The 25,415-nt window shown below is 38.3% G+C and overlaps 1 long non-coding RNA gene across 2 annotated transcripts; it reads right to left on the bottom strand.

Annotated features, from left to right (window-relative positions):
- Positions 1-1,889: 1,889 nt before the first annotated feature.
- LOC147652667 (uncharacterized) lies at positions 1,890-21,978 on the bottom strand. Of its 2 annotated transcripts, none has more exons than XR_015288205.1 (2): positions 21,940-21,978; positions 1,890-2,635 (listed from the first exon to the last, which is right to left on the bottom strand). It is a non-coding gene; the product is annotated as an uncharacterized LOC147652667 (long non-coding RNA). The 2 variants fall into 2 exon arrangements; XR_015288204.1 differs by lacking the exon at positions 21,940-21,978 and adding an exon at positions 9,209-9,297.
- Between the last annotated feature and the right edge of the window lie 3,437 nt (positions 21,979-25,415).

Below are 25,415 nucleotides of genomic sequence, written 5' to 3'. Positions count from 1 at the left end.
CCTGTACAGTTTTCTTGCAAAGAAGTTTTTTCACATTTCAAAATGGCTCTTCTCCCAAAAATGATGTGTGAAGTAAAGGAATAAAAATGCAAAGCCAAGATAGGCATGGTTATAGCTCCCATGGCACCTGTAACTTGGATGTCTCCAACACATTAAATACTTTTAAATATTGAATTTGCTTCTAAACTTAGGCCTTAACTTCACTGTATGTACAGTATGTTCTAGTGGGGTTGACCAGTCAGCTTGTAGCTTGCTAAATACTACAGGTCAGCTTTACATCTGTTTCCTTTCTGTTAGTCTCTTGACCCTATTCTCATCTCCATCACAACTTCTATCATAGGTCCTAGACTATCCTACTTTAATTCCTTCCATGAGGAACTAACCAAAATCCACACTCAGGCAGTACTCCTCATTTGCTGTTTCTTTTGAGAAATATTCTTCCAATTTCCTAGAGTAGGGTATGCCTGTGCTGAGAAATGACATTGTGTTTGCTAAGCCTGTATAACTACAAAATACCACAGTGCATGTGTGGGCTGAAACAAAAAAAAAAAGCCATTTTCTGGTGAATGCTGCTTGTGAATCCTGAGGTTTGTAGATGCATATTGAAAACTGTTCAGAGACTACCTAAGTGTTCTGCACATCAATGTTTTCTTTAGAAATGCCACCTAAAAATTTCAAGTGATGTCAACAGCTTTAATCCAGACTCTGAAAGACTCTGTGTATGTGAACTAACTTTCATGCATGGAGGGGAAATCAGTGCATGAGTTCTTCTTTCACATCCTGTCATGCAAGGGCACCCAGAGACTTCATGTCTTGTAGCTTTGAGCATAAGATTTTTTTAAAAAACAAGATGTAGTGTTGCCTGCTATGCTGAAGACACCAAAGTAGCACAAGATACTCTTCACACAGCTCTGAATATTCAGGAAAAACATATTTGAGGAAAAGCAATTCTTTGTGAAAATCCCTAGAGTGTTGATAACTTCTATAATTGGATGTATGCTCTGAAGAAGAAGCACAGAAACAAAATAGTCATCCTGGTCAGACAAAAGGTTATCTAACACAGTATTACATCCCTGGGCATCCTGTAAATGCAAAGGAAAAAGGATAAAAGCAGGCATGCACATAACAATACTTTTCTAAACACTCCCTCATGATTGAGATATTTGTAGCTTTGAAACTGTGCTTTTAAAATACGCAATCCATCCCTCAAGAGGAACTCAGGTCGTGAAAGCAGAATGAAAAGAAAGCTGAGTGGATGCACATATTGCCACAGCAACAGCAGTTGAACTCTTGGATCTATGCACAGGGGAGTTTCTGTTTAGAGGCTGGAGAAGAGGATGTGCTTTGTTGCTAACCTTGAAGAGACCCTCATGACTGGATAGGCCAACAGCAGCTCTTGACTGTTTCCTTTAGATCTATGAACTCACCTAAACTCATAAATTGTCTTTTTCTAGATCAACCACTAAAGTGAGGCAGCAAATAGTTTTCTCAAATGCAGTATATCCAGCTATAGATTTATTATTATTATTATTATTATTATTATTATTATTATTATTACTAAAATGCATTCATGTCTTAAGTAGTTAAGTGTAGACTAAGATTCTGCTGACTTCTTAGAATGCCAACTGCCACTGAATTTGGTTAAAAAAACAAGAAGGAAATTATTTCAGAAAACTATTACCATAGTTTTGCATTTATGATGTAAATCATGTAGTCATCCTAAAAAATTTAGTAAATATATATAATTGGGAAATGGCAAAACAAAATGATGACTTGACAGTCTTTGCTGATAGTTCTTTTAAGGTTCATGAATTACAAGAATTCAGGTACAGTAACAGTTTCCTTTAAGCTAATTATATGGAAAGTCAAGGAATACACACAGTTATTCATTTAAATAAGGATGTAGAACAATGCCCTTTTATTTTAGCAGTGTTGTGCAAGATCCAGAACAGAAAACACACACAGGTTAATTGGAAAGAAGCAGAAGAAGAAATCAGAGAGTTTATTCAATCAGCTTTTTACAGTTGCTTAAAAACAGTTCTGCAAAACAATCCTGAGAATGAGTAGCTGATATTTTTCTGTGTTGCATCCCTCAAATTTATATTTCATTTATCATAAATAGACTGTAATATCTGGAGAGCAACACGGCATATCTAGTGGCAGCTGGGTTATCAAACAATTAGGACTCCAGTCAGTGATATTTATGGACACTGGAACAAGTGCTTTGCAGAAATCTTGCCTACTGTAACTCTGCTTTTATACTAGTAAATAATGTTACCACCATGGGATATTATTACTAATTTATCATCCTAAAGCTGACAGTGCTTCTAAAATCACTTGAGAGGGCACACAGAAATCCACAATCCCTGTAGCATTGTGCCAAGACACTGACTCAAAGGGAGAATGTCCCACATCCTGCTACACTCCTGTAATCCACCAGACACCCTACAGGCAGGCCTGCAAACCTAATAGGAAGCAAAATCAGTGTAACATTGTCCTGATGTTCTACTGGAAGCTGAAGAACTGTATTAACAGACGGAATTTTCTTGGGCTGATTTCTAAGAGCCTTATGGTATGTCCTGTGGGGGCCTGTGAAATGCACTGAGGAGTGCTCCAGAGAAGGCAATCACTGCACCTGAAAGAGAAGGCAGAGGAGGAATATGTAAGAACTGTGCAAGGTGAACTGGGGCCACTAAAGCCCTTTCTTGGAGGTGTATGTGTATTGATTTAATATTGCAGTTTATTTCCATTGCATAAGCACTGTTTATCTTGCAAGACTACCCTGGGGAGAAGCAAACAACTCTGGCTGCAGGCCTGTATTCTAACTAGGTTTCTTAAGACTAAGTCCAGAGAAGCAGAGTCAGACTATTAATGGGACTCAACTAGAAAGCTCTGCTGTCCTTTTCTCACTGCAGACGTGCCCCCACTACATGGAAACACAGAAGGAGAAACCAGAGAACAAAAATCTCATTGTTCTATTTGTTTCTTCCTCATTAACTGTCTTTTACCAGATTATATACCATGACATACATTGTTATCTCAAAAACTATAAATTCTTAACACTGGGGAGTAGGAACAACATTTTGTTTCTGTGTTTCTATCTAATACAATGGAGTAATTACTACTCTACTCTTTAAAACAGTCTATTTGTTCCTCAGACCACTGCTTCAAGCTGCCCTAACTTCATTTTTGCCAGCCAGTTCTGCTGAGGTCTATAGTCTGCTTAATAGGCATGTTTGCTCTGAGCCAAATCACCTGATACAGGAAGAATCTTATCCCTGGCCAGATACAATGAATTGTCTTTTACTGTCAAGTTATTCAAAATTTTGCAATGGCAGCACCACTGCAAGCAGCTTGTTTTATTAGTTCCCAATTTATATTAATTCCATATGCTGCTGTGTATTAATATCTCTCGCCTCTCTTGCCTTTAGAAATAAAAAATATGATTTATCAGCAGCCTCTTTATATTGCCAGTATATAATTGCACATGGGCTAATTGTTAAAGTTCTAAGGGAGCTATACTAAGGGATCAATCCTTTTATTGCTGCAGTAATGAGCTTTTAATGGCTGGCTGGCTGGCTAGACCTTCTGGTCTTCTCAGGGAGGCAAGCTTTAGCCATACCCTTTCTTTCTGCCCATTAATCATTGGTCTGCCATAACAGTATATCAAGGCAAACAGAACTGCACTATGGAAAACAGGGAGCAAAAACCAAGACTCATTGCATCTCATTATCTCCACTAATACATACATATAACAACACTGCAGATAATTTCCTTACATTGTTTGAAAAGAAGCCCTGGATGACTCATGGCCGTGGTAAAGATACATCAGGCTTGTCATCTTTAGGTCAGCATTTCACATTCTGGCCCGTGTAATAGTGACCTGTAGTCATTAACAACTGATGACATGTTTAAAACCTCACACTCTGGGGAAGCTGCCTCACATCACTGGCAGCTGTAACTCTCACAGCTGGTAACTGGAGAGCAATAGCATATTTACAAAAAGCAGAAAAGGCCTTGGCTGTGTGTAAGCCCTGCAGATCAATAACAAAAACATCTTCATATTATCAACATTGTGTTCAGCATAAATCCAAAATACAGTCCCATGCCAGCCACTGTGAAGAAAATGTACTCTACTTTGGCCAAAAGTACCACTGTACCTAGTCTCAGTTCCTGACACCAGGACAGTGGAAGAGATACACATACTTCCAAGTGATAGATTTATGGATCCAGTAAAATGGAGAGTGATCAAGTAAGCTGCTTTTCTCCAGCCTCTGGGTGGGGGTGGGGGCAGACATGCACTATTGACAAACCAACAGCCACGCTGCACAGCTGTACGTTGTGTACCAAAGAAAGTGTGCTGTATAGTCCAGCCAGGATGTTAACAGTACTCCTGTGCCTGCCCCATATGAGATGAGGATTCTGTGATTCAGACTCTTTTTGGGCAACATATTCATTATCCTTTTGAAGGAATCACACACTTTCCTGCAGGCACTAGCCGCACTGGATTGATGGGAGGTCACACACAATTCTTTTATATTCTGTCATAAAAAACACAGGCCAGGCTAAGTAACACGAGGCTTACTGCACACAGAGTCAATTGTACCAGCATGTCCTGTGTCACATATTATTTCGACCAAAGTGCAAAGATTTGGAAGACAGTAACCGATGAGTATATATGTTTGAGGACCTGGTGATGAGGGAAGGAAACAATAATCTGACCCTTCAACGAGCAGAACATCTTATTTCCTTGCAGTTACTTCATCATCTAACACACAACACATGTAACATAGGATCATAGAATGGTTTGGAATGGAAGGGGCCTTAAAGATCATCTGGTTCCAACCCTCCTGCCATGGCAGACACTTTTCACTAGACAGCTTGCTTAAAGACCCTACCAATCTGGCCTTTAACACTTCTGGGGATGAGGCATCCACAACTTCTTTGGGCAACCTGTGCCAGTGCCTCACCACACTCACAGTAAAGAATTTCTCCCTAATATCTACACAAAACCTACTCTGTTTCAGTTTCAAGCCATTCACCCTTCTCTTATACTACATGTCCTTGTAAACATTCCCTCTCCAGTTTTCTTGTAAGCTCCTTTTCGGTACTGAAATGCCTTCTCTTCAGCTGACATGTAGCTATCCTTCAAAGAGGAGGACACAAAAAAGATATTTACAGCCTACTTTTTCAGAATAAAATCTCTTCTTTGAATGCAATGACTATTCTAAGTACTGCTGAGTAGGAAACAATCTGGAAAAAACACACTGATTACACAAATCAAATGCTTCCACATTAGAAAGTTATGTTTAGAAAAGCTAAAACTGCAGGTAAATTTCCTGTCTTATGTGCTCAAATTGACTTCTTGGTGCTACCTCTGCACATGTGCTCTTGCCTCTGACACACATCCCTCATTCTCCCCCCGACCCCACAAATTAACAGTTACAAAACAGACAAGTAACTAGCACAGAAGGCGGCAGAGGGCACTTGTGAAAATATTTTGATTATCTCATCCCACAAATCTCTCACTGCGCATATAGTAATAGACATATATTCCTATCCCAAACTCTGTCACTCTTCTTCAGACAGAGAAAGATGCTAAAAAATCTACCTGAAGCCACTCAAGAAAGGTAAAGGCAAGGTGGTACAGGACAGTGAAAGCACGTCAGTCCAGTCTGCTGGCTTCAGTGTTTATTTTGGATGCAAAAGTACAAAAGCACACCTGAGGTTTCGGCTGAGGCAGGTTCCAAGCAAAACATAAGGAGAGAGCTAGATTGTAGTAATTTTTTCTTCAGTTTGGCAAGTCTGTTGTAGCTGCACAGCTCCCTGGAGCTCTGGGCCTTGTAGTTTTTGGAGCCCAAACCCTAGGCGTAACCCTAACCTAGGCATAACCCTAACCCTAAGTGTAACCCTAACCCTAGGTGGAGCAGCAAAAGGCATCTTGGCCTTACTTTGGTGCCAAGTAAAAAGTCATGGAAGGAGGCATGCTATGACACATTTTTGTTCCCCTTGGCATGCCATTTATAGCTGCACAGTCCCTGGAGCTCAGGGCCTTGTGGTTTTCTGAACCCTAACCCTAGGCATAACCCTAACCCATAAGTGTAACCCTAACCCTAGGTGGAGCAGTAAAAGGCACCTTGGTCTGGTGCTAAGTAGAAAGCCATTGAAGGAGATATGTTTTGAAAGATTTTTCTTCCCCTTGGCATGCCAATTGTAATTGCAATGTGCTTGGAGCTCTGGGCTTTGTTTTTCTCTGAACCCTAAACCTAGGCATAGCCCTAACCCTAGATGGAGCTGTGTAAAGAGCTTTCGGCTGAGGCAGATGCCAAGCACAAACATGGAGAGATCTAGTTAGTGGCAATTTTTTTTTCAGTTTGGCAAGTCTGTTGTAGCTGCACAGTCCCTGGAGCCCTAGGCCTTGTAGTTTTCTGAACCAAAATCCTGGAGCTCTGGGCCTTGTAGTTTTCTGAACCCTAATCCTAGGTAAAACCCGAACCCTAGGTGTAACCCTAACCCATAAGTGTAACCCTAATGCTAGGGGAAGCAGTAAAAGGCATCTTGGGTGGAGCCTGATCCTAAGTAAAAAGCCTTCGAAGGACACATGTTTTGAAAGATTTTTGCTCCCCTTGGCATGCCATTTGTAGGTGTAGTGCGCTTGGAGCTCTTGGATTTGTAGTTTTCTGAGCCCTGACTCTAGGCATAATCCTAACCCTAGGCATAGCCCTACACCTTGGCGGAACCCTAACCATAGGAGGAATGACAAGACTTTTGGGTTAGTAACTTAGTAACTAATCCTACCTGCTAACATAACTAATCCTACGGGTTAGTGTGTTACTAACCCATAACCTTAACTAACTAAATAACTAACCTCCACCCCAATTTCACATACATAGAGGTGTATCTTAAAACAATTAGCAACTAATGGAGTTGGCATGTAGTGAAGCAGCAGAAAAATTAGTGCCATCAATCATCTTTTAATATCCACTGCAATATCATACAGACTTCTCATCTCTGTATTATGATGCAGTACAGAAACTGAACTAGTATTGTTATTAGCTGAAATAAAACCCCATCTACAGGATTTCAAACGTCTTTTGAAATTCAGTTTATTAAACTCATCTCCCATTAAGCCACTTTCATTATTTAAACATCATACAATAAAAATACCTCAAAATTATATTTGTCATCTAAGTGATTTATTTGTAAATCACAAGAAAAATGCTCTCACATATCACTTCGAAGCACAGATTAAGAAAATATTGTTGCACAACTTTGCATGATTTGCACTCTCCACTTGAGAGGAGTTTGGTCCTTGTATGTAAGGGACACATTTCAAACCAGGACTAAGCATCATTATGTGTAAGATTATCTGTGTTAGCACTGATTCTTCTGTCACACACAGGCACAGTGAAGCAGTACGCACTGAAGAGAAGAACCTGACACAGCTAGTACAGACTTGTCATCATCCTGAGCTCATGGAACTGGCAAGTTACAGGTCAGAAAGAAGATGTGCTGACAGTATTAGGGTCATAGGCCTGAACATGATGCACATGGAAGAATTTCTCTTTTTTAATAGAACCAGAGAAATCAAAGGAAAACAGTGGGCTGCAGGTGCAGAAGAAATAGCGGTTTTCTTCTCACATAGTTAAGCTATTGAAGTCACTGGCACAGAACATGGCATCTATTATGTATTTACAAGGACTCAGAAGACAATTAATTGGACTAAATCCTAGAATAAATATCTATCATGATTTAGTACTACTGTCAGATTATGAAGTTCTTGAGCCAAATAGTGTTGGATGCTGGAAGAGTACACTGGGGAGATTTTACTGCATGTGGGTTACCCCAGTTCTTATAGTCATCCCAGGCAACCAGATCTGGCTAGTACAGGCATTTTACATTCTTATTCAAGCACTAAAGGGATAGACATCATGTAAAAACTCCCATTACTTAAAAAAAAATAAAATGCTGGGGCATTTATACTCACTAGCACTATGGGAGACAAAATTCTGTTTACTTCAACCTTTGAATTCCACTGCCAAATTAATTTTATTCTGTGTCTCAGGCCCACCTTTATCTCATCTGCAAGATATCCACTGTTACTTAATGATTATCATACTTATTAGTGTATAACCTGTTGGTGTTTATCATAACACTGAATCCAAGATAAGTAATTATAAAGTTCACAGTCTTTCCCACTGAGAGAAATGGCTCAGTTTTCAGTTCTCCAATTTGCTTTCAGACTTTCTGCATGATCAGACCAGATTAAATTGACTTCCACTTTTCTCATTTGAAAATATACAATTAATAAGTAATAGAAATACAACTTCCTTAAGAAAATTTGGTATTGAAATGTATGGATGTATGAAAAAAAAACGAATTCTGTGGCTAGAGGAACAAGTCCATTATTATAAATTCATTTACCTTTTAAGAAATCTTATGACAGGTTCTACTGTTTTAGATGGATAACTATCACAGAGTGCTTAAAGAACAAAATTTCAGCTATTTCTTTATGAGGCCTTCCCTTTCCATTTTAAATGTGCAGCCCTGTTTCACCCTCTCTGATAGAAAAGCCTTTTGCTATAACCCTTTGGGGCAGTACATATCAGTCTAAGGTCTGTCTAGTCATGGACTCTTTCAAAGATAAACAGATAGAGCTTAGCAGGTCAGCAGAGTAGGCTGGTGAGGAGTAGAAGCACCACTATCCATGTCAAAGAGCAACATAAAACCATTTTTTGCTTAATCTAGCAGAAATCTTCTGTGTTGGGGAAGGGACTACCAGTGCTACTGTGAAGTTTGGTCCTGCCTTAGTTCATTAACAAGGCACAGAATTATACACAGAGAGACTAAAACTGCATATGCAGATTATCTTGCTTTTCTCACAAATACTGAATTTATGACAAAAATATAGGGAAGAGACAGAGAGACATAGTATCTGTGAACAGTATCAAGGGAGTCTCCACAGAAAATATAAACTATGTCTGAATATTTCTGAACATGAAACATATTTTCTCTTTACACTTCATTCAGAAGAAAAAATCAATTTTAGCTGAATGACTGGATTTTACAACTGGAGTCTAGAAGAGCTCCTTAAAAAAGGAAAGTCATTAATCTATTTTCAAACCAGTAGTAACAATTAGCTCTTAATGAGTGCTTGTCATAAGAAAAGACAGACATAATCTGTTTTAAACTAAGGTGATTTCTGTACCTACTCCAGTATGAGGCCCCTGTGCAACATCAGCAACACATCAGCTGCCTGAGGAAAGGTTTGCTGGTGACCTGCAGCAAGGGCACAAATAAATGGCAGATTTCAGAGCTCCGTTAGAGGTGGTATCACCTCCCATCTTTGCTTTGCCAGTGCACTTCATCAAAGACCTGCTAGGAGGAAGTGCTCTTTTACAGTCTGTGAAGAGAACTGTCATTGTTCAGCCAAGATCTGACAGCACTTGACAGACCCAAAGGGTTTGCCCATTGCACTACACTGCAATGCACTCACTGAGAAGGGCTTTCAGGAACAAACGGAGACTGTAGCCACACGTGACCTTACCCTACTGGGCTAATTCTGGGAGAGGCCTTGCTCTGTGTGGCACTTCTTGCACTGCCCACAGTGACAGATGGACAGAAGGCATTTGACCTTAATAGATAATGCAGATAAATAAAGAAAGGAAACTAACTGAAACACTCAGTCAGGCTGAAGTGAAGCCTTGTTTCCACACATCCATGAATGTTCCCCCCGGCCCAAAATTCATGGCTGGATCTGAGACATTTCAACATAATACCAATGCTGCTTGAAAAAGAGCGACTAAATGATTTAATTAACTTTTAACAATTGCTCTTCTAATTTCCTCATTTCATTGGTTTTATTTTTATTCTACTCTTTCTTCCTTCTCTTGTCAGGCAAATACAGGAGTTCTAATTAGCTAGGGATATTGCTTTGTAAAAACTTAGCTAATGACTTACTCTTGCTTATAAACCCTGGGCATCAGCTTCTCATGTGTCAACAGCTTCCTGTGAAGTCTCAAAATTCTGTCTGTAAACTTTGGTTCATACTAGAAAATTACCTCATCACTTCATATGAGAACTTTGATAAATACTTGAAAATTAATGACTGACTTGTATAGCCTAATGTATCAAAAGAAGGGGACTCAGAACTAGCTGAAGAGATCCAATCATTTGTTTATGGATTTGTAGATGTATTTTTTTAAGAAAAGGCCACACAACTTTATCACATGAAAATCTTTCCCATTAAGACTTTAAATGGATCTTTTTTTTATCAGTTCAGCTGTCTTACTCAGCTGCTCTTAGGTCTCTCAGCTTTAGGGCAGGATTTTTCAAAATGGGTCAAAGAAATGCAATAAAACTCACTCTGCTAGTTGCTCTGTTGAAAGCATCATCAGCATGGTGCTATAGATCACAGCAGCTGACCTGGCTTGAATTAAATTATGTCCTTTGGTTGCATTTTTTCCCACCATCTCCTCTTATTTCATCACTTAAATCATTATTTATAAGAGGTATTTTGCTATAATTGTCCTAAATGGTTCTACTATAACTCTGCAGCTTACACTGGAGCAAGAAAAGCTTTGCCAAGAGAGACAAGTTGCTTTTGCAAGCAACAGCTTTGCCTGTGAAAGTTGCTCTGAAGTCATATGAAGGGGACTTAACCAAAATGAGTAAAGAATCAAAAATATTGCAAAATATTCTATTACTCAGAAGTTGACAACTTATACTTTGCAGAGTAATTGCAAATGATTGGGCATACATATCAGTATGATCTGCTTGGTAGAATGTAGCAGGACTGAACAAGCATTCACGACCTCAGAAAGATGCCAGAACACAAGTAAAAATCTTTACTTGCTAGGAGCTGTATCAGAACCAAATTGTTTGTATTTTCAACATTGTATTCAACACATGTATTGTGGTTTCCCTTGTGCCAAAGCCTGAAGAGGGAAAAGCTTACTATCTGGGCTATATAGCATCAGAAAACCATAAGGAAATCTGTTGCTGCAGACAGAAGATCAGGCAAAGGCTTTCATAAGCTTTCAGTAATTCAGAAATTACATGAGAGCCCTTGTGTCCAGAACCTGTCTATTATTTCACCTCTAAGACTATACTGAAACCCAGGCCAAAATCAGATCAAACAGCTTTCAGCTTATCTTTGAGTGAAGGATGGCAAGCAGGAAATATGGTTCAATGTTCTTTCTCCAGGGTGCAGTTTTTTAACCCTTATATCAGTAATCTTCACACTTACCACACTATAACTTTTTTTTTTTCTGTGATAACCATGTACAGAAAAAGCATATAGGTTTATTTTTTCCTTCTATGTCAGGGGCTACAGCCTCACCAGTAACCAACACAAAGTAACTGTCACCATGGCAAGAACTACAGGACAAAACCTGAAATGCAAATTTCACCTGTATATATGTTTTTATAAGCTGTACTGGCAGCAGCATATTGAGAAAACGGGAACAGTGCACTTTAACTTCAAAAAAATGCTTACCACAGTTTCATTATGTCAGACAGTAACTGAAAGTCAACTCAGCTTTAGGGAAGGCACAAATGGGAACTGATAAAGATATAATATACACAACTGACATTTAAAAAGATAAACACCAAACACAAAGCAAAGGGAGCTAATTTAATAAAATAAGGGTTTGGCAGCAAATGTTTATTTGTCTTGGAGGACTTTTTTCTTTTCTTAAGGAGCACAATTCAAGTTGCTCATTTTCAGTCTTGGTTCATCCCTGATGGATCATTTTCTACTTATTACCCTTATTAAAAAATACTATACTATTTCACTAGTCCCAGTCACTGTAGCAATACAGTGCTGTGTATTATGCTATTCAGCTAAAATGCTCCATAAATATTGAAGACCAGACCACAACACTGAAATCTACCTTGAATAAAGGCAGCCTGCAGTTATTTCAGCCAATGAACTTAATTGTCTCTACCCAAACACTGTGGTTATCCATTTGCATCCTTCCTGCTAAGGGTTCAATGTAAGCAGAAGGATGGTTTTACCTGAGTTTTGATTCCTTATTTGTCATCAATATGAGAGCTGAGACCTCTTTAGAAATCTCAGCATGACAGTGAAAACCACACCAATGAAAACTGGACTTTCTAAGGGGTCCTTGAAAAACCTTCAACTGGAAGCCCATATACTAAAATGGTTTTCCTGAATTTGAACTGCACCACACTGGGTTTTGCTAAAAGCTTTAGAAGTATCACCATGCAAACACACGTCAACACATAGCCCTTAAAAAGTTTTTCCAAATAATTTTCAAGATGCTAAATCCATTAATAAAGTTTCAGAAGAGGAAACACAGAGAAAGGATGAAAAAATTAACATCTTCTAGTGTGAATGTTGTTTCTAATGCTACTCTTTCATGCCAAGAGTGCTATTTAAATGTTGTTTTTCATGAAGACCATTTGCTCTAACATTCAATCTGCTTCAGCTTGGTTATCAGCAGCTGCTTTTCCAGGACTTTGGTGAGGGACAAGAGGGTTAGGAGGCACTTTCTTTCTGCACTAGGTTCCAAGCACACACTTTAAGGTGGAAAGAAAAATGTTGGTATTTCTCTAATATTATATTTGGTCTACACAAATATATTCTGTATAAAATATGAAGATATCATGTTAATAATTCATCTATCATCACAAGATATATAATCTTGTGTCATTTAGATCTCTACTGCATCTTCAAAAAAAGAACAGAAGATATTTCACTAATATACTGTTTATTTTAGTGTGGAAGCACCTACAATTACATAGATGTTAAATAACTGCAGCTGACTAACTCTGTTTAGTTGTACATTACAGTTAAGCACAATTTCAGGATTCGTTTGAAGTTTATTATATGTGTTTTAATGAATGTTTTTGTATTTCACAGAACAGCTACCAGGAAAATGCTTTTATGACTATTAAAGCCCTGTTGATGTCCAAGAGATACCATGTAGGTATCTCTATGAAATGCATGCAACTATTCCTCAAACACTGGAATAGGTTTTTATAATCATAAAATGTCAAACAGTATTTTTCTGGAATTCAGGCACAAGTAACACTATTGTTGTGTCTTCTCTTCCAATGACTGAGCACTAAGAATGTCTTCACATTATTTTACTTTATGGACAACCCCAGCTTCAAGCTCTGGTGCTTTCTACTCTTTATAAGACTTGTATTACGTTAAGCAATATAAGTGATAAACAATTAGATGCAAAAGCAGGAGAAACATTTTCTAGACAGTCCCAGTAAATCCACGCCTCCAATAATTACTGCCAAATATAAAGAATAAGATGTCTTAGCTACCTACTAGTTATTAGTTATTTGTGTGAAAGTTGTCAAGAAGGTTTTATTGATGGCTTGGCAAAAACAAACACATATAGACTTCAAGAAGAACAAATTATAAAAACATTGCATCTGCCATAATTTATTATCAGCATGACCTCTCAGAAAAGTTAGCCAGACATCTAAAAATTACTTCCTTTTATTGTGAAAGCTGTATTGTGAAAAAATACTTCATTTCAAATTCATCACCTTTCTCACTATCAGCTTTGCTTGTATTCAGAATTTTTTATTCCTCCTCTTCCCACTTTATGCTTTGATTCTGGTGAACTCAATAGCTTCTATTGTTAACACATGTGAGCACCCTTTTTGCAGATGACTAGGTAATTTAATTGTTTTAGTTGAGATATAAGAGCAAGAAGGACCCTTTCATAAAGAGATTTGAAAACCTCAGCCCTCAGGTGAGCCATTTGAGTTATTTGGAAAATAAAACTTCTAGTTTGGTTGTTCTGGGAAAGGCAGAATCAGAGGACTGTACTTGCAAGAGCTGTACTAAAAATCACTGGATAACATTAAATATTTTGGAGGGGCTATTTCTGTTTGCAATCTGCAGCTCAAAACTGTAAATGTGCAGGAACATGTTTAAATTATGGAAACTACTGAAGGGATCCAGCAGAGAGTGCACCCCAGAGCTTGGGATCAGGTTGCAGCCATCAAGCTGGGAGACTCTGGTATCAACCCTGTGTGAAAGAAAGTTCAGTAACTGAGAAGTAGAAGTGGAAGCAAAGTTGAAAGGCAAAGCAATAGCATTGTTAAGTGTCAGAAAAATTGATCAAATATGGCCACAAAGACTGTTTTGCAGAAAGTACGGGATTGCTGTCAGGAGTCTGGCTCCAGAAGAGTAGGGATGGAGTAAGAGCAGAGAAAACAAAATCCAAATGACTGCTCAAACAAGGATCACAACTGGGAATCAGAGGTGACTGTCCAGGTCACATGGAAACAATGAGCAGCCCAAAGCAACTGATGGGTTTGTTCTTACACCTATTTTGTATTTGTTCTATTTAGAGGTAGCATATCACACAGCAGCTTTACAGACTAGTTCTCAAGTGGTTAGGATTGTTGGGCTCTTTGCTGCCCAAGCTGAAGCCCAGACAGTGACAGAAGAGTTCAGTTGTCCAGCTGAAGTCTAACAGACTAATAACAATCTTTAAACAAATTATACGGCTTTCAGAACTGCACAGCAAACACTAGTTCTTGTGACTTCATTTTACTCAGTCATAACTGAAAATTTCATCCACTCCCAATGGAGGTTTTAGAGTCATAATACAGACCTGAATGTTGCAAAATGAATTGCTGTGAGATATGAAATTCAGTTAACCATAACCAGTGCTTGGGACACCTCTGGAAGTATTATATGTTTCTCATTTCATAGTCCCAAACAAACGCAACTGATGAACTACTAACAAATAATATTTACTTACAGCTTTAAATGTACAGCATTTTTTGATTCAGTAATTGGGGGGGGGGGGGAGGGGGAAAAGGGAGGGAGGAGGAGCCAGATTAGAATTTGTATAACAGCAGTTTCCTGAATTTGATTATAATGGACAAAAGGAGATTTCAGGATGCTGCAACTGTCCTATGCATTTTACACAGAGCATGAAGTGCTGAAAAGAACAGTGTCTGAAGGGCTAGGAGGAGATGCAGATCTGTTCCCCAGATTTCAGTTAACTCCTTGCTCTGCCTAGAACTCTCTGAGAGGTAGTACTGTCTGCCCATAAACTGCCTACCCTCCATGGCCTCACTGTGTGAAACATGAACTTGTCTATCGGAATGGCTATCACCACTGCCTCAAATGGAATTATTCTATTTAGAATCTCTCATCCTTCCAGAAACAAATGCTGCAAGCATGATCTGCATGTAGGTGTAGTTACACCTACACAGATACTAATCATAGATTAAAGTAGACAGATGAATCATCAGAAGTCAGCACCCTCTATAAACACAGATATTTAATGCATAGATAGATGACTGGTAATTGTCTGCTGATAATCTCTGTCAGTTTGATGAAATAGTATAAAGCTTTATTTTAGGCTCTAGCCAGAAGTACAGGATAATCTCAGACTTAGCAACTTTTAGTGCAGAAAAGTCAGGAAATCATAATACAACTGCTAGTTCATTACTACAGCACAGGACAGAAATCAATCTCTGTATAATAGACTGATAAAGGATAAACTCTGAGATGGAGTAAGAAGATCACAACATCCTCCAAAGACACACCTGAGTTTGAGTAAAATAATTCTTCTCAGCAGTGTTTTAAAATTGTGTCTCCAACTTCAATTGAGTGCATCTTGATGTAACAGGAATACAGTTCAGAGCAACTCAGGCAAAGAAGTGCTAAAGGATGTTTTACAAAGCACTCACATCATGAGGAAACTTGCTAAGAATTCTGCTGGAAGGACTCAAGGAAGAGATGAGCAACTTTAATAAGATCAGAGTAAATGAAAGAAAAGTTAAAAGAAAATAAAGAAGAAGAAAAGAAAGGCCAGTGTAATAAAAATCTGTTCTGACTACAAAGACTGAAGAGATGAAAGGCAAAAGGAAATTCATGTGTTTTCTACCTTCTTGTTTGTGGACTCAGATGCACTGGCGCATCTCTGCAAATGTCAGTGAGTCAGAAAGAAAATCAAAAGAAACAGCTCTGATCTGGGGAGTGTGCTTTTGATAGGGGTACTTCTGCTAAGAGTGTAATGTGGCACATCAGGCCACATGGATAATGAGGGGCAGCAGATGAGAAGGAAGATGAATTATGTCAGCTCCTAAATGAGAAGGCTGATGGCAGAAATAGGTCCATTTTGCTGGGGCTTTCATTAGGAATCATTTGTGCTAAAGCATTTTGGGCCTCTACTTTGGAGCACTCTTTTCTGTACAGAACGGATGCTGTTGGACATGAAATTTCAAGAAGGTAATTCCTGGATTGGAGCCAAAAGTGACCAAACTCTCACCTCAAAATATTTCCAGAAACCTTGCAAAAACACTGAGCTAAAGTCCATTTCTGTCTACATCTTCCTAGAACATAATGAAGTTAAAGGAAATTATCTAAGTACCATGACTTATGAACTGCATCTAAAAATGTTGATTTATCTTTTAAGATTGTTAACTGATTCAAGAATTGCATCTGGTATCCAGAGATTTTTGTTACACAGTTTTAACAAGCAAATGATATTCATATACAAATATAATGACAAATGAGATTTTTCTAGTGACATTAAAAGAAAAAAAATAGTAATAATTTAACAGAAGTTTAAATAAGCTTTTGAGGTTTTGTTGAAAAGCTTTAGACAGCAAACTTCCAATAGAAGTTCAGGAGAAATGTGGATAACTGCAATTATTCTAAAGAATAAATAAAGGCCTCAACAAAGCAAGTTGAAAATATCATAAAAAGGAATAGCCATGGTCTCTTTCATTTACCTTATAGCAACACATTCCCTTGAAGTATTTAACATTACTGTGAAATAAAATAGGATGAACGTGTAATCAAGAACAACTTAGCTTGTGATAAATGAAGAATTCATACTTCAATGCTATTGCTAGTGTTTTTCTCATTTAAATTTAATTTTTTTTATTTCCGAAAATATTTATGTACTCACATGAACATTCAGATTATTCAAAGTACTGAAGGACTTAAAAAGCATGATCTGATTTAATTTATAAATAACAAAACTTATATAGCTAACTAATAAATACAGAACTATATTAAATCTTTTTAATTAGAAATGCATTTGGTGAAATTGGTGAACTGATCTAGAAACTGGACATTGCCATGTTTTTCATTAAAACATGTAAGTTCTCTGCTGGCTAATCATGATTTACAAGCACATGATAAACAGGACAAGAGAGAGGACAGGTCAAGTCAAGTCATGATCAAGCACCAGCATTACATTTTAACCAGTGCTTGGCCTAGCTCTACTATTTGATTGTCACAAAAAAATTAGGTTCTTTTTTTTATAAATATTTGTATTATTCTGCTACTGAGTTTCACTCAGAACTACAAATGGCAATGCTGGGGGGAAAAGCATACTTGAAAACAAGGCCATGAATGATGCTGTTTCTAAGCCAACTAGGACTGAAAGAAAATCAAAGGAAGTCTGTTCTAATGAGATTTCTCCTCCAAAGGTTTTTGAATGCACTTGGATACACATTTGAACCCTTCAGGGTTTATCTATTGGGAAATGAATTACTGGGCAATCCTCTTATGTTCAGGGTCCAAGTTATGACCTGGAATGCCTCGTTGTGCTAGAAATGATAAAGCAGTGAAACTGATAGCTTTAGAGAGTTGAAAGGTTGGAACTGAACCAGGAGGAGAAACACAAGATAATTAATTGGAGCCCATTAACTTTTTCAGGGTGCTTGGTATCATGTATCAAACACAAAGCATTTCCATAAAAGCAAAAGATAAATATTTCACATTATAAATGAAGGTGCAATCTGTTTTTATCTGAACACATCCACATCAATGCTGGCTTTCATCTGAGGATGCATAATTGAGATGGCAACAGAATGACAGAGAGTCCTTAATTTGAGTTGTCCAGGACAGAGTGAATTGTTGGAAATACAAAAAAAAACCCAACAGTTCTGCAAAAAGAAAAACACTTTGCTGGCTGACAGTTTTTAAGCACAGCTGCTTTCTGGGAACTAGGGAATTGCTCATCTTGCTGTAGCTTTGGTATGTTGCCACTTTAGTCCTTTAAATCTCTGTCCAAGACAGTAAAGGTTTGTGAATGAAATAGTCTAGGAATATAGTTCCAGAACACATTTTTCCTGTCTCAGAAGAAGAATAAGCTACAACATGAGGGCAACTTGTTAACCAGAGCCCCCGGTAATATCAAGGAGTCATGAATCCCACAGATGGCTCAGAAGTCTGTCCTTCTTCTGACCCAAAAGCTCCACATGAAAAGAACTGTGGGATACTGAAAATTATTATGGATAGTGATTTTGGGGACTAATGCATGTTAAGATGGAGATAAAGTTTGAAGAAATTTGGGCATACAAATTTGGTTTTACAGGGTTACAAACACTCATGCACAAATTTGTTCAATGAATAAGGGCTGCTAGGAGTGAGGAAAATTTCTCCATCACCTTTATTCTTTTCTCTTCTGAGTAACAGTAGGAGATAGCCCACAGCAGAAGAGAAACACACAGCAGCATACCTGGAACATGGGGCTGATTTTCAGTTCCCATGAAGACAAGCACGGTTACTAAGTCATAGAGAGAGAAGGGTCCTTTCTCTAAATTTTTCTTTAAAATTTTGCCAGCCTTCTTATTTTTTAAAAAAAGTCATGTGGTTCAAATCAGTGCAATTCTGGTTCAACAATTCCAGATCCAGATGCAGTGGTTTTAAGAATTAATTCTGTCACTGCCTCCTCATTGCAATGAACAGAGATAAACAATTAAGGGCAGAATCTGCTTAATTGCTTGCAAAGTTCAATGGCTTTCCGCAAAGAAATTCAGGATTGTGTTAAGCAAAAAATGAAAGACCCAGTGTGGGTCTTCTCTTCTGTGTATTTGCAACATTCTTCCTATGTACATATACTGCCTTTGTTTGCTAAAACCTTTTCCATTGTTATCAACCTTGCCTTCCTGAGCAGCATCCTGAGTTTTCTGAGCCAAAGACAGTGTGCTTTGAAAGCAATCCTGCATTTCTAGAGTAGACAGGGATTGGCAGCATTTAAATAGATTTGTTTGGACAAAGAATGTCATATGTTACTTCAAAGACAGCAGTATTTTTTTTCTTCCAATGTTTTTCCCATACATTAGTTGCCAGAAATTTTTAAGGTCTAGAGCATAAGCCAAGAGCAGCTTTTACTTGGTTTTCAGCAGTGATTTCATATTTTCATTAATTAGAAGTGGGAGAAGAAAATGCAAAATTTAAATAATCCAGACATACTATTTGGGATTTTACCTTTATTCCTGTGACTATAGGCAGGATTCAGAACAAGACTTACTCACAGAAATAAGCCATGAAGGAATCAGAAAAACATACCTTCTTCCAAAACTTTTAAACATTATGGGTGAGAGATCTCTGAAACCTGTATGCATTTTAACAGATCATGCCAAGCAGAAAGGCTCTGCAGAGGATCAGCTGAAGGTCTAGGTCTTTAATTAGCTCAATGGATTTTTGCACAGAGATGAACAAGGGCCAGAAGGGTGCCAGATGGGAGCAGTAGCCAGCTGGCTGATGCAATTAGTCTGACAGTACAAAACTCAACACCAAGTTAGACACAAACAGCTGTTGCATGTATCACATAGAACAAAGGCAACAAACAACTGGAAGGAAGAACCACAAGTCCTGATGTAGGATGAAACTGGATGATGGTAAACATTAAGGAGAACATAAAAGCAGAGTAAGCATGACTGGACATTGCACTGAACAGGATAAGCTGGTCAGGAATGATGGAGATGACATTAATGAAACAGAAAGTTATATGGAAAAAATTCCAGTTCATATCAAATCAGAAGCAGAAACATGCAAATCAAGAACCATAAATGTGGTGGCTTTATTTATTAGAGGGGGGAATGTGATATTTGCAACTACAAGGCATGATCTAAATCAGGAAAAGTATGATTTAATGAATATCATACATAAAACACCATGACAGATAATATGATCTTATTTGCTAGGCAGGTGGTTTTCTAGTGAAATTAGGTCAAATCTAATCCATCAGTTTTAAGGAAATCGATCAACATGGTCTCAGATGAAAAGTTATTATTTAAGGTGCAGAAAATACAGAAGAACTGTAAAATGGGTTAATAGCTACCTACCATGAGGGGGAAAATGCTGGTGATGACAGTTCTACAGGAGTCTAATGTGATACTTGAATTAACAGGACAAAAAAAGAAGAAAGTTATTTTCTAGTGCCAAAAATGGAAGCATTGTCAACAAAAATGAAAGCTGAGGGTTTTTTAACGGAAAGACCATGCTGTTGATAAGTCCTAGAAATGCTGAAAAAACAGTGTTTCACAGCACTGTCCTTCTAGGCCCTGTACTAGAATTACAATTTCTGCTATTTATTGGAGAACCATATTTTTTAAACAAACAAAAAGGAAGCACAACAGTTGCAGAGTGTTATCACTGTAAATATCAAGAAATGTGATTCTGATCATGGTAAGCTCAATTCATGGTATGGACATGGTAAAGTATTTCTGGTGAAACACTGGTATTTTACATTTACATCATAAAAAGCTATACCAGAAAAATGTGATTCTATTCAGTCTTGTTTGAGAAAAAATGTACTTAAATTTGATCAAAGACTGTTCCTGAAGGGAAAGGAGCAGTTGTTTCAGGAAATGGCAACTGTTTGTCTGACCAAAGTGTGCATGGATGGAGGGATTGATTGCTCTTGTAGAAACAGAGGAGAAAAACTAACTATTTAAGCTCAATAAAAAGGAAAACTAACAAATACATTTAAAAACTAGGAACAAATACATGTATTCTAATCTCCAAAGCAGAGAGTACCATAAAAATTGCCTAGGTTTATGAGCTAATGTATGAAAACATTTTGTGAAGGACTTCAAAAATCAAATTGTCCCTGCTTGGGTGTGCCACACTGCTCCCCCACTGCTCCAGTGTACCCCTGTCCAGAGTTTGCCAGCAGACAACAGGTAGGTAGGTGCTCTCTCACACTGAATCTGGGCCTGATGCAGTGGCTGCTCACCTCAGTTCTGTGATCAGGATCCTCTCATCATGCAAATAACCTTTTGTCAGTACTCCCTTAACTATTATATACATATCTATTTTATTTATTAATTTATAAATAAATAAATAAATAAATAGCTATTAACTAGCTGTTGTATAGAGATATGAATAATATATGAATAAATAAAAATACAGCTGCACATAAGGATTTAGTATTTCTTACTAAGAGACATTCTTGAGTGTTAAGTAGGCAAAGGACTACACTGGAATCAATACTGTGCTCTTCCTTAGAGCCACCAGTACGCAACATGAGACTGATGTCTCCATCAAATATCACAGAAACACGAAATTTTAATATTTGGGAGGAAACAAATCCATCCAGTCTTGAAGAACAGGCCCTGACTTTTAACTGAAAGGCTATTTCTGTAGCTGAGGGTCAAGGGCATACAGCTGAGCAGTCTGGATCCCTCCCACTAAAAGACTTAACACTATGCACTGCTCACGGCACAGTGAAATTGAGATTGATGATTGTCTGCTAACTCCACTGACTCAGTGACAGCACACTTGACATTTTTATTATCTGTTTCCTGGTACATTAACTGGGCTGACTTACACCCCAAACTGCCATAGCAGTCAGAGAAGTTCTTCTTATGGCCATTATAAGCAGTTGCATTGAATTCTTGCTCATTATTCCTTGTGAAAGAAAACCACTATGCCTGAATTACTGCAAATCTTTCTCCATTAAAGCAGTTCTGTGTGAGTCACTGTCTGTAGCAGGGGATATGCTGCAGCTCTCCAAACAGCTCTATAAGAATCTCCATGGAAATAAGGCTCCTTAGCGCTGGGAGAATGTGACCTGCAGAGAATTCTGTCCCACATAACCTTCTTGCCATGCGAGTATGGGATAAGTAACCTCAGACAGCAGTGTGGGAACTCTCTTTCCAGTAAGTGGTATTAAGCATACTCACTTTACAGGGAGCCAGTGTGTTCAGGAGATGAAGTATTGTTATCTGCTGGAAATAAATGGAGACTGCAAATCTCAAGAAAATAACAAATTGATTAGATACAGAAGGCATGAAAGTGAAGTCAGTACCACAAGTTCCTCCAAGAGTTTCCTAAGGCAGGCTTAGTTTCTCACAGTAGCTTCTCTCTATAGATCCAATATGACAGTCTTATGTATATGCTACTCCTCCACTGCACTGTGTTCTAACTCAGAGAGGTGACAAACTGTCAACATAAATTTTCTAGAAGCTGTGTTTCAGGCTTTGATCCCTGACATCCTGACCAGAAAAAGCTGGAAGCTTCACCTTTTCATTTCCTCCCTATGCAGTGTTGTTATCTTATTTACAATAACAGATCAAATTCAAAAGATACATATACTTAGTTGTAGTATACAGTCTCATGCAGACTGATCAAAGAATACTATGTGTCAACATTTTATTTGATAAGGATGTTGCATAGGAAAGGACTCCCTGCTGTTTTAAAGTCAAAAGTCCCAAAGGCAAAAATAGAAAAATTTTGATTTTTAATAACCATAATATAAACACGTACCTTGTCTTCACTTTCTTTTTTCAATGAGGTAAGAGAAATCCTATAATGAATTCAAAAATGTTGTATTCAAAAATTCAATATTCTTGCTAGAGACCTAAATCCTAAAAGGCACAATCATGACAGAGAACCCAAAAAAAAGGAGTCATTCACCTCAAAAGAATCAATCACCAGTGCTTTGATAAGACTGGCTGGTAATGCAGTTGCAAGAGAAGTTGCCCTGCACCTTGCACTTTTATTATCTTTTTGCTGTATTTTGCATATATTGATATCTGAGACTTTTCTTACAGTTTCAATTTCTAGAGATCTCAAATCCCTAAGGCTTTCTAGAGGATAAAAAATAGAGTGCATTTTTTACATGATTATTTTTTCTGAGTACTCTTAGTAGTAAGAATATTCATTTGCTGTAGTGAATCAAGATTCAGATTTTGAGGTTGGCATATCAGCCCAAAATTTCAGGATCTAGGTACCTCTTTCCTTATCACTTCTTATTAGTGTTATCTCTTTTCACCCACAGACATTACTCTGTTTCCCTATTTCCTGCATCTTATCACAGTCAAGCTGCTGCACAAACAGGCTGTAAGATCCACCTGACTGCTTCTCAGTATTGTTGAAAAGGGTATTCAGCCTCCGTCTATTGTCATCTCTCAGGAAAACTTTTTTTTTACGACTCAGCCCCCTCTTTCTGTTAGTAAGGAAAAAGAACCATATTCAGAGAGGGTTTCAGGCCACCATGGTGCACAAACATCCTTGTTTCCTTCTACTGCCTTCAATTCATGATTCTTTATTAAATCCATCTGATGAGTCCATGTGACTTAGGTTTCAAGGGCTACTAAAGGAGGTTATTTGTCAACCTAGTTAGGAATCATCCAATTAAGAGGTATCTAGTTCAAGTATAAATCATATCCCTGTTGGGTCATCTCTGAACTCTTTACAATATAGCATCTGCAGTGATGCACAAGAACAGTAGCATAGCTCACAGCTGTAATAGATCATGTGTATTGGGAGTGGATGCAAATCCAACAGCTCTGCCATTCCGTAGTTACATGCAGAATAACAGATGAGATATCTAAGGGCTCTTAGAGGTATTTGATCAAAGTAAAGGAGGCAAGAGAGCAGAATTCTCCATTTCTCAGTGGTGATCACACAGAAGCTAGCTGGCTAATTAGGTAGTCACATGACATGACATTCAGCTAACAACAAGACCACAAGGTAAGTAGCTACAATAGCTACATTAGATTCCTTCTGTCAGAATAACTCACAACTTCCCTGAATTGAGGGTGCTTAGAACTGTGTGTAGGTGGCAATATATTCTCTGTCCTGAAATTTGCAAAATCAAGATCCGTAAGTCTCTAAAAATTCTTTGAAAAGTTAATTTTTTTTCATTGCCCTCTCACCTTCTAAGTGACTTAATCTAGCACCATATGGAGCTGTGACTTAAGACTTGAAAGTACACCCATGTTTTCATATTCTACACCTACTGCATACAGCAAAAACACTGTTTAATAATGTCATCAAACTCTGTAAAATTCTTACTTAGTTGAACAATTATTTTAATTAGACAGAAGGTTAATACAAATACCCTTTACTGGAAAATAACCAGTGTTGACCTATTTGGTAGTTCCTGATTCCACAATTCCCATAACACATCATTTCTTCCCAATCAACATGCATTCCAACATAATTGGAGGGTGAAGAAATATGTGAAAATTATATTAATTGAAAAACATTTTCAAACGCAGTCAGTGCTAATGAGACCAACCAGAAGAGTATAGCCAGTTATAAAAGTAAAATAGCATGATGCTTAACCCTTTGATAGGGATGGTAATTAGCAGGAAGGTTAGGCTTAGTATTAATGAGGTAGTATTTTTTATTCATTGAGACTATATTTAACAAGGCAATTAGTCTACGCTCGGAAGGAACAGTTGCTAAATACCATTCACAGCAACACTAACAGGCAGATACAAAATACACCACTTAGAAAATATAAAGGAAACAATTTGGAAACCTATGTTATGGGATACTCAGGGTATTTTAAGGGTATATGAATGATTAAAGAGGCCAAATCCTGGATTTTATTATCTGAAGTCACTTTATAGAATCACAGAATTACAGAATGGGAAAAGTTGGAAAGGACCAGTCTGTGTGGTCACTGGTCTAACCTCCCTGCTCAAACTGGATCATCCTAAAGTACATGGCATATGATTACATCCTGTTGTTGAAGAGATTCTTCAGTGAGGGAGACTCTACAACCTCTCTGGACAATCTGTTCCGGTGCCTGGTCACCTGTGCAGTAAAGAAATTCTGCCTTATATTCAGGTGGAATTTCCAGTCCATCAGTTTCTGCCTGTTGCCTCTTGTCCTATTGGTCGGTACCACTGAGAAGAGCCTGGATCCTTCCTCTTGATATCCTCCCCTCTCACTCACCTCTTTTCAAGACTTAACAAGTCCAGCTTCCTCAGCCTTTCCTCCTGAGAGAGATGCTCCAGACCCTTGATCATCTTTGCTGCCCTCCCCTGGACCCGCTCCAGGAGCTCCATGTCTCTCTTGGACTGAGGAGCCCAGAACTGGACACAGCACTCCAGCTGAGTGGGGCTGAGCAGAGGGGCAGGATCACCTCCTCTGACCTGCTGGCAATTCTTCGTAATGCATCCAGGACCCCTTTGGCCTTCCTGGTCCCCAGGGCTCACTGCTGGCTCATGGACAACTTGTCTGTGAGGAGCCCCAGATCCTTCTCCACAGACCTGTTTACAAGCAGGCCAGCCCCTAGCCTGTGCTCATGCAAGGAGTTATTCTTCTCCAGGTGTAGGACTCTGCACTCGCCTTTGTTAAATTTTAGATGGAACAGGCTGCCCAGGGCAGCTGTGGATTCTCCCTGTCTGGAGATATTCAAAAT

This window comes from Cyanistes caeruleus, chromosome 6, assembly GCF_971803275.1.
Source record: "Cyanistes caeruleus chromosome 6, bCyaCae1.hap1.1, whole genome shotgun sequence".
Lineage (NCBI taxonomy): Eukaryota > Metazoa > Chordata > Aves > Passeriformes > Paridae > Cyanistes > Cyanistes caeruleus.
This window is presented reverse-complemented; position numbering and strand designations above follow the sequence as displayed.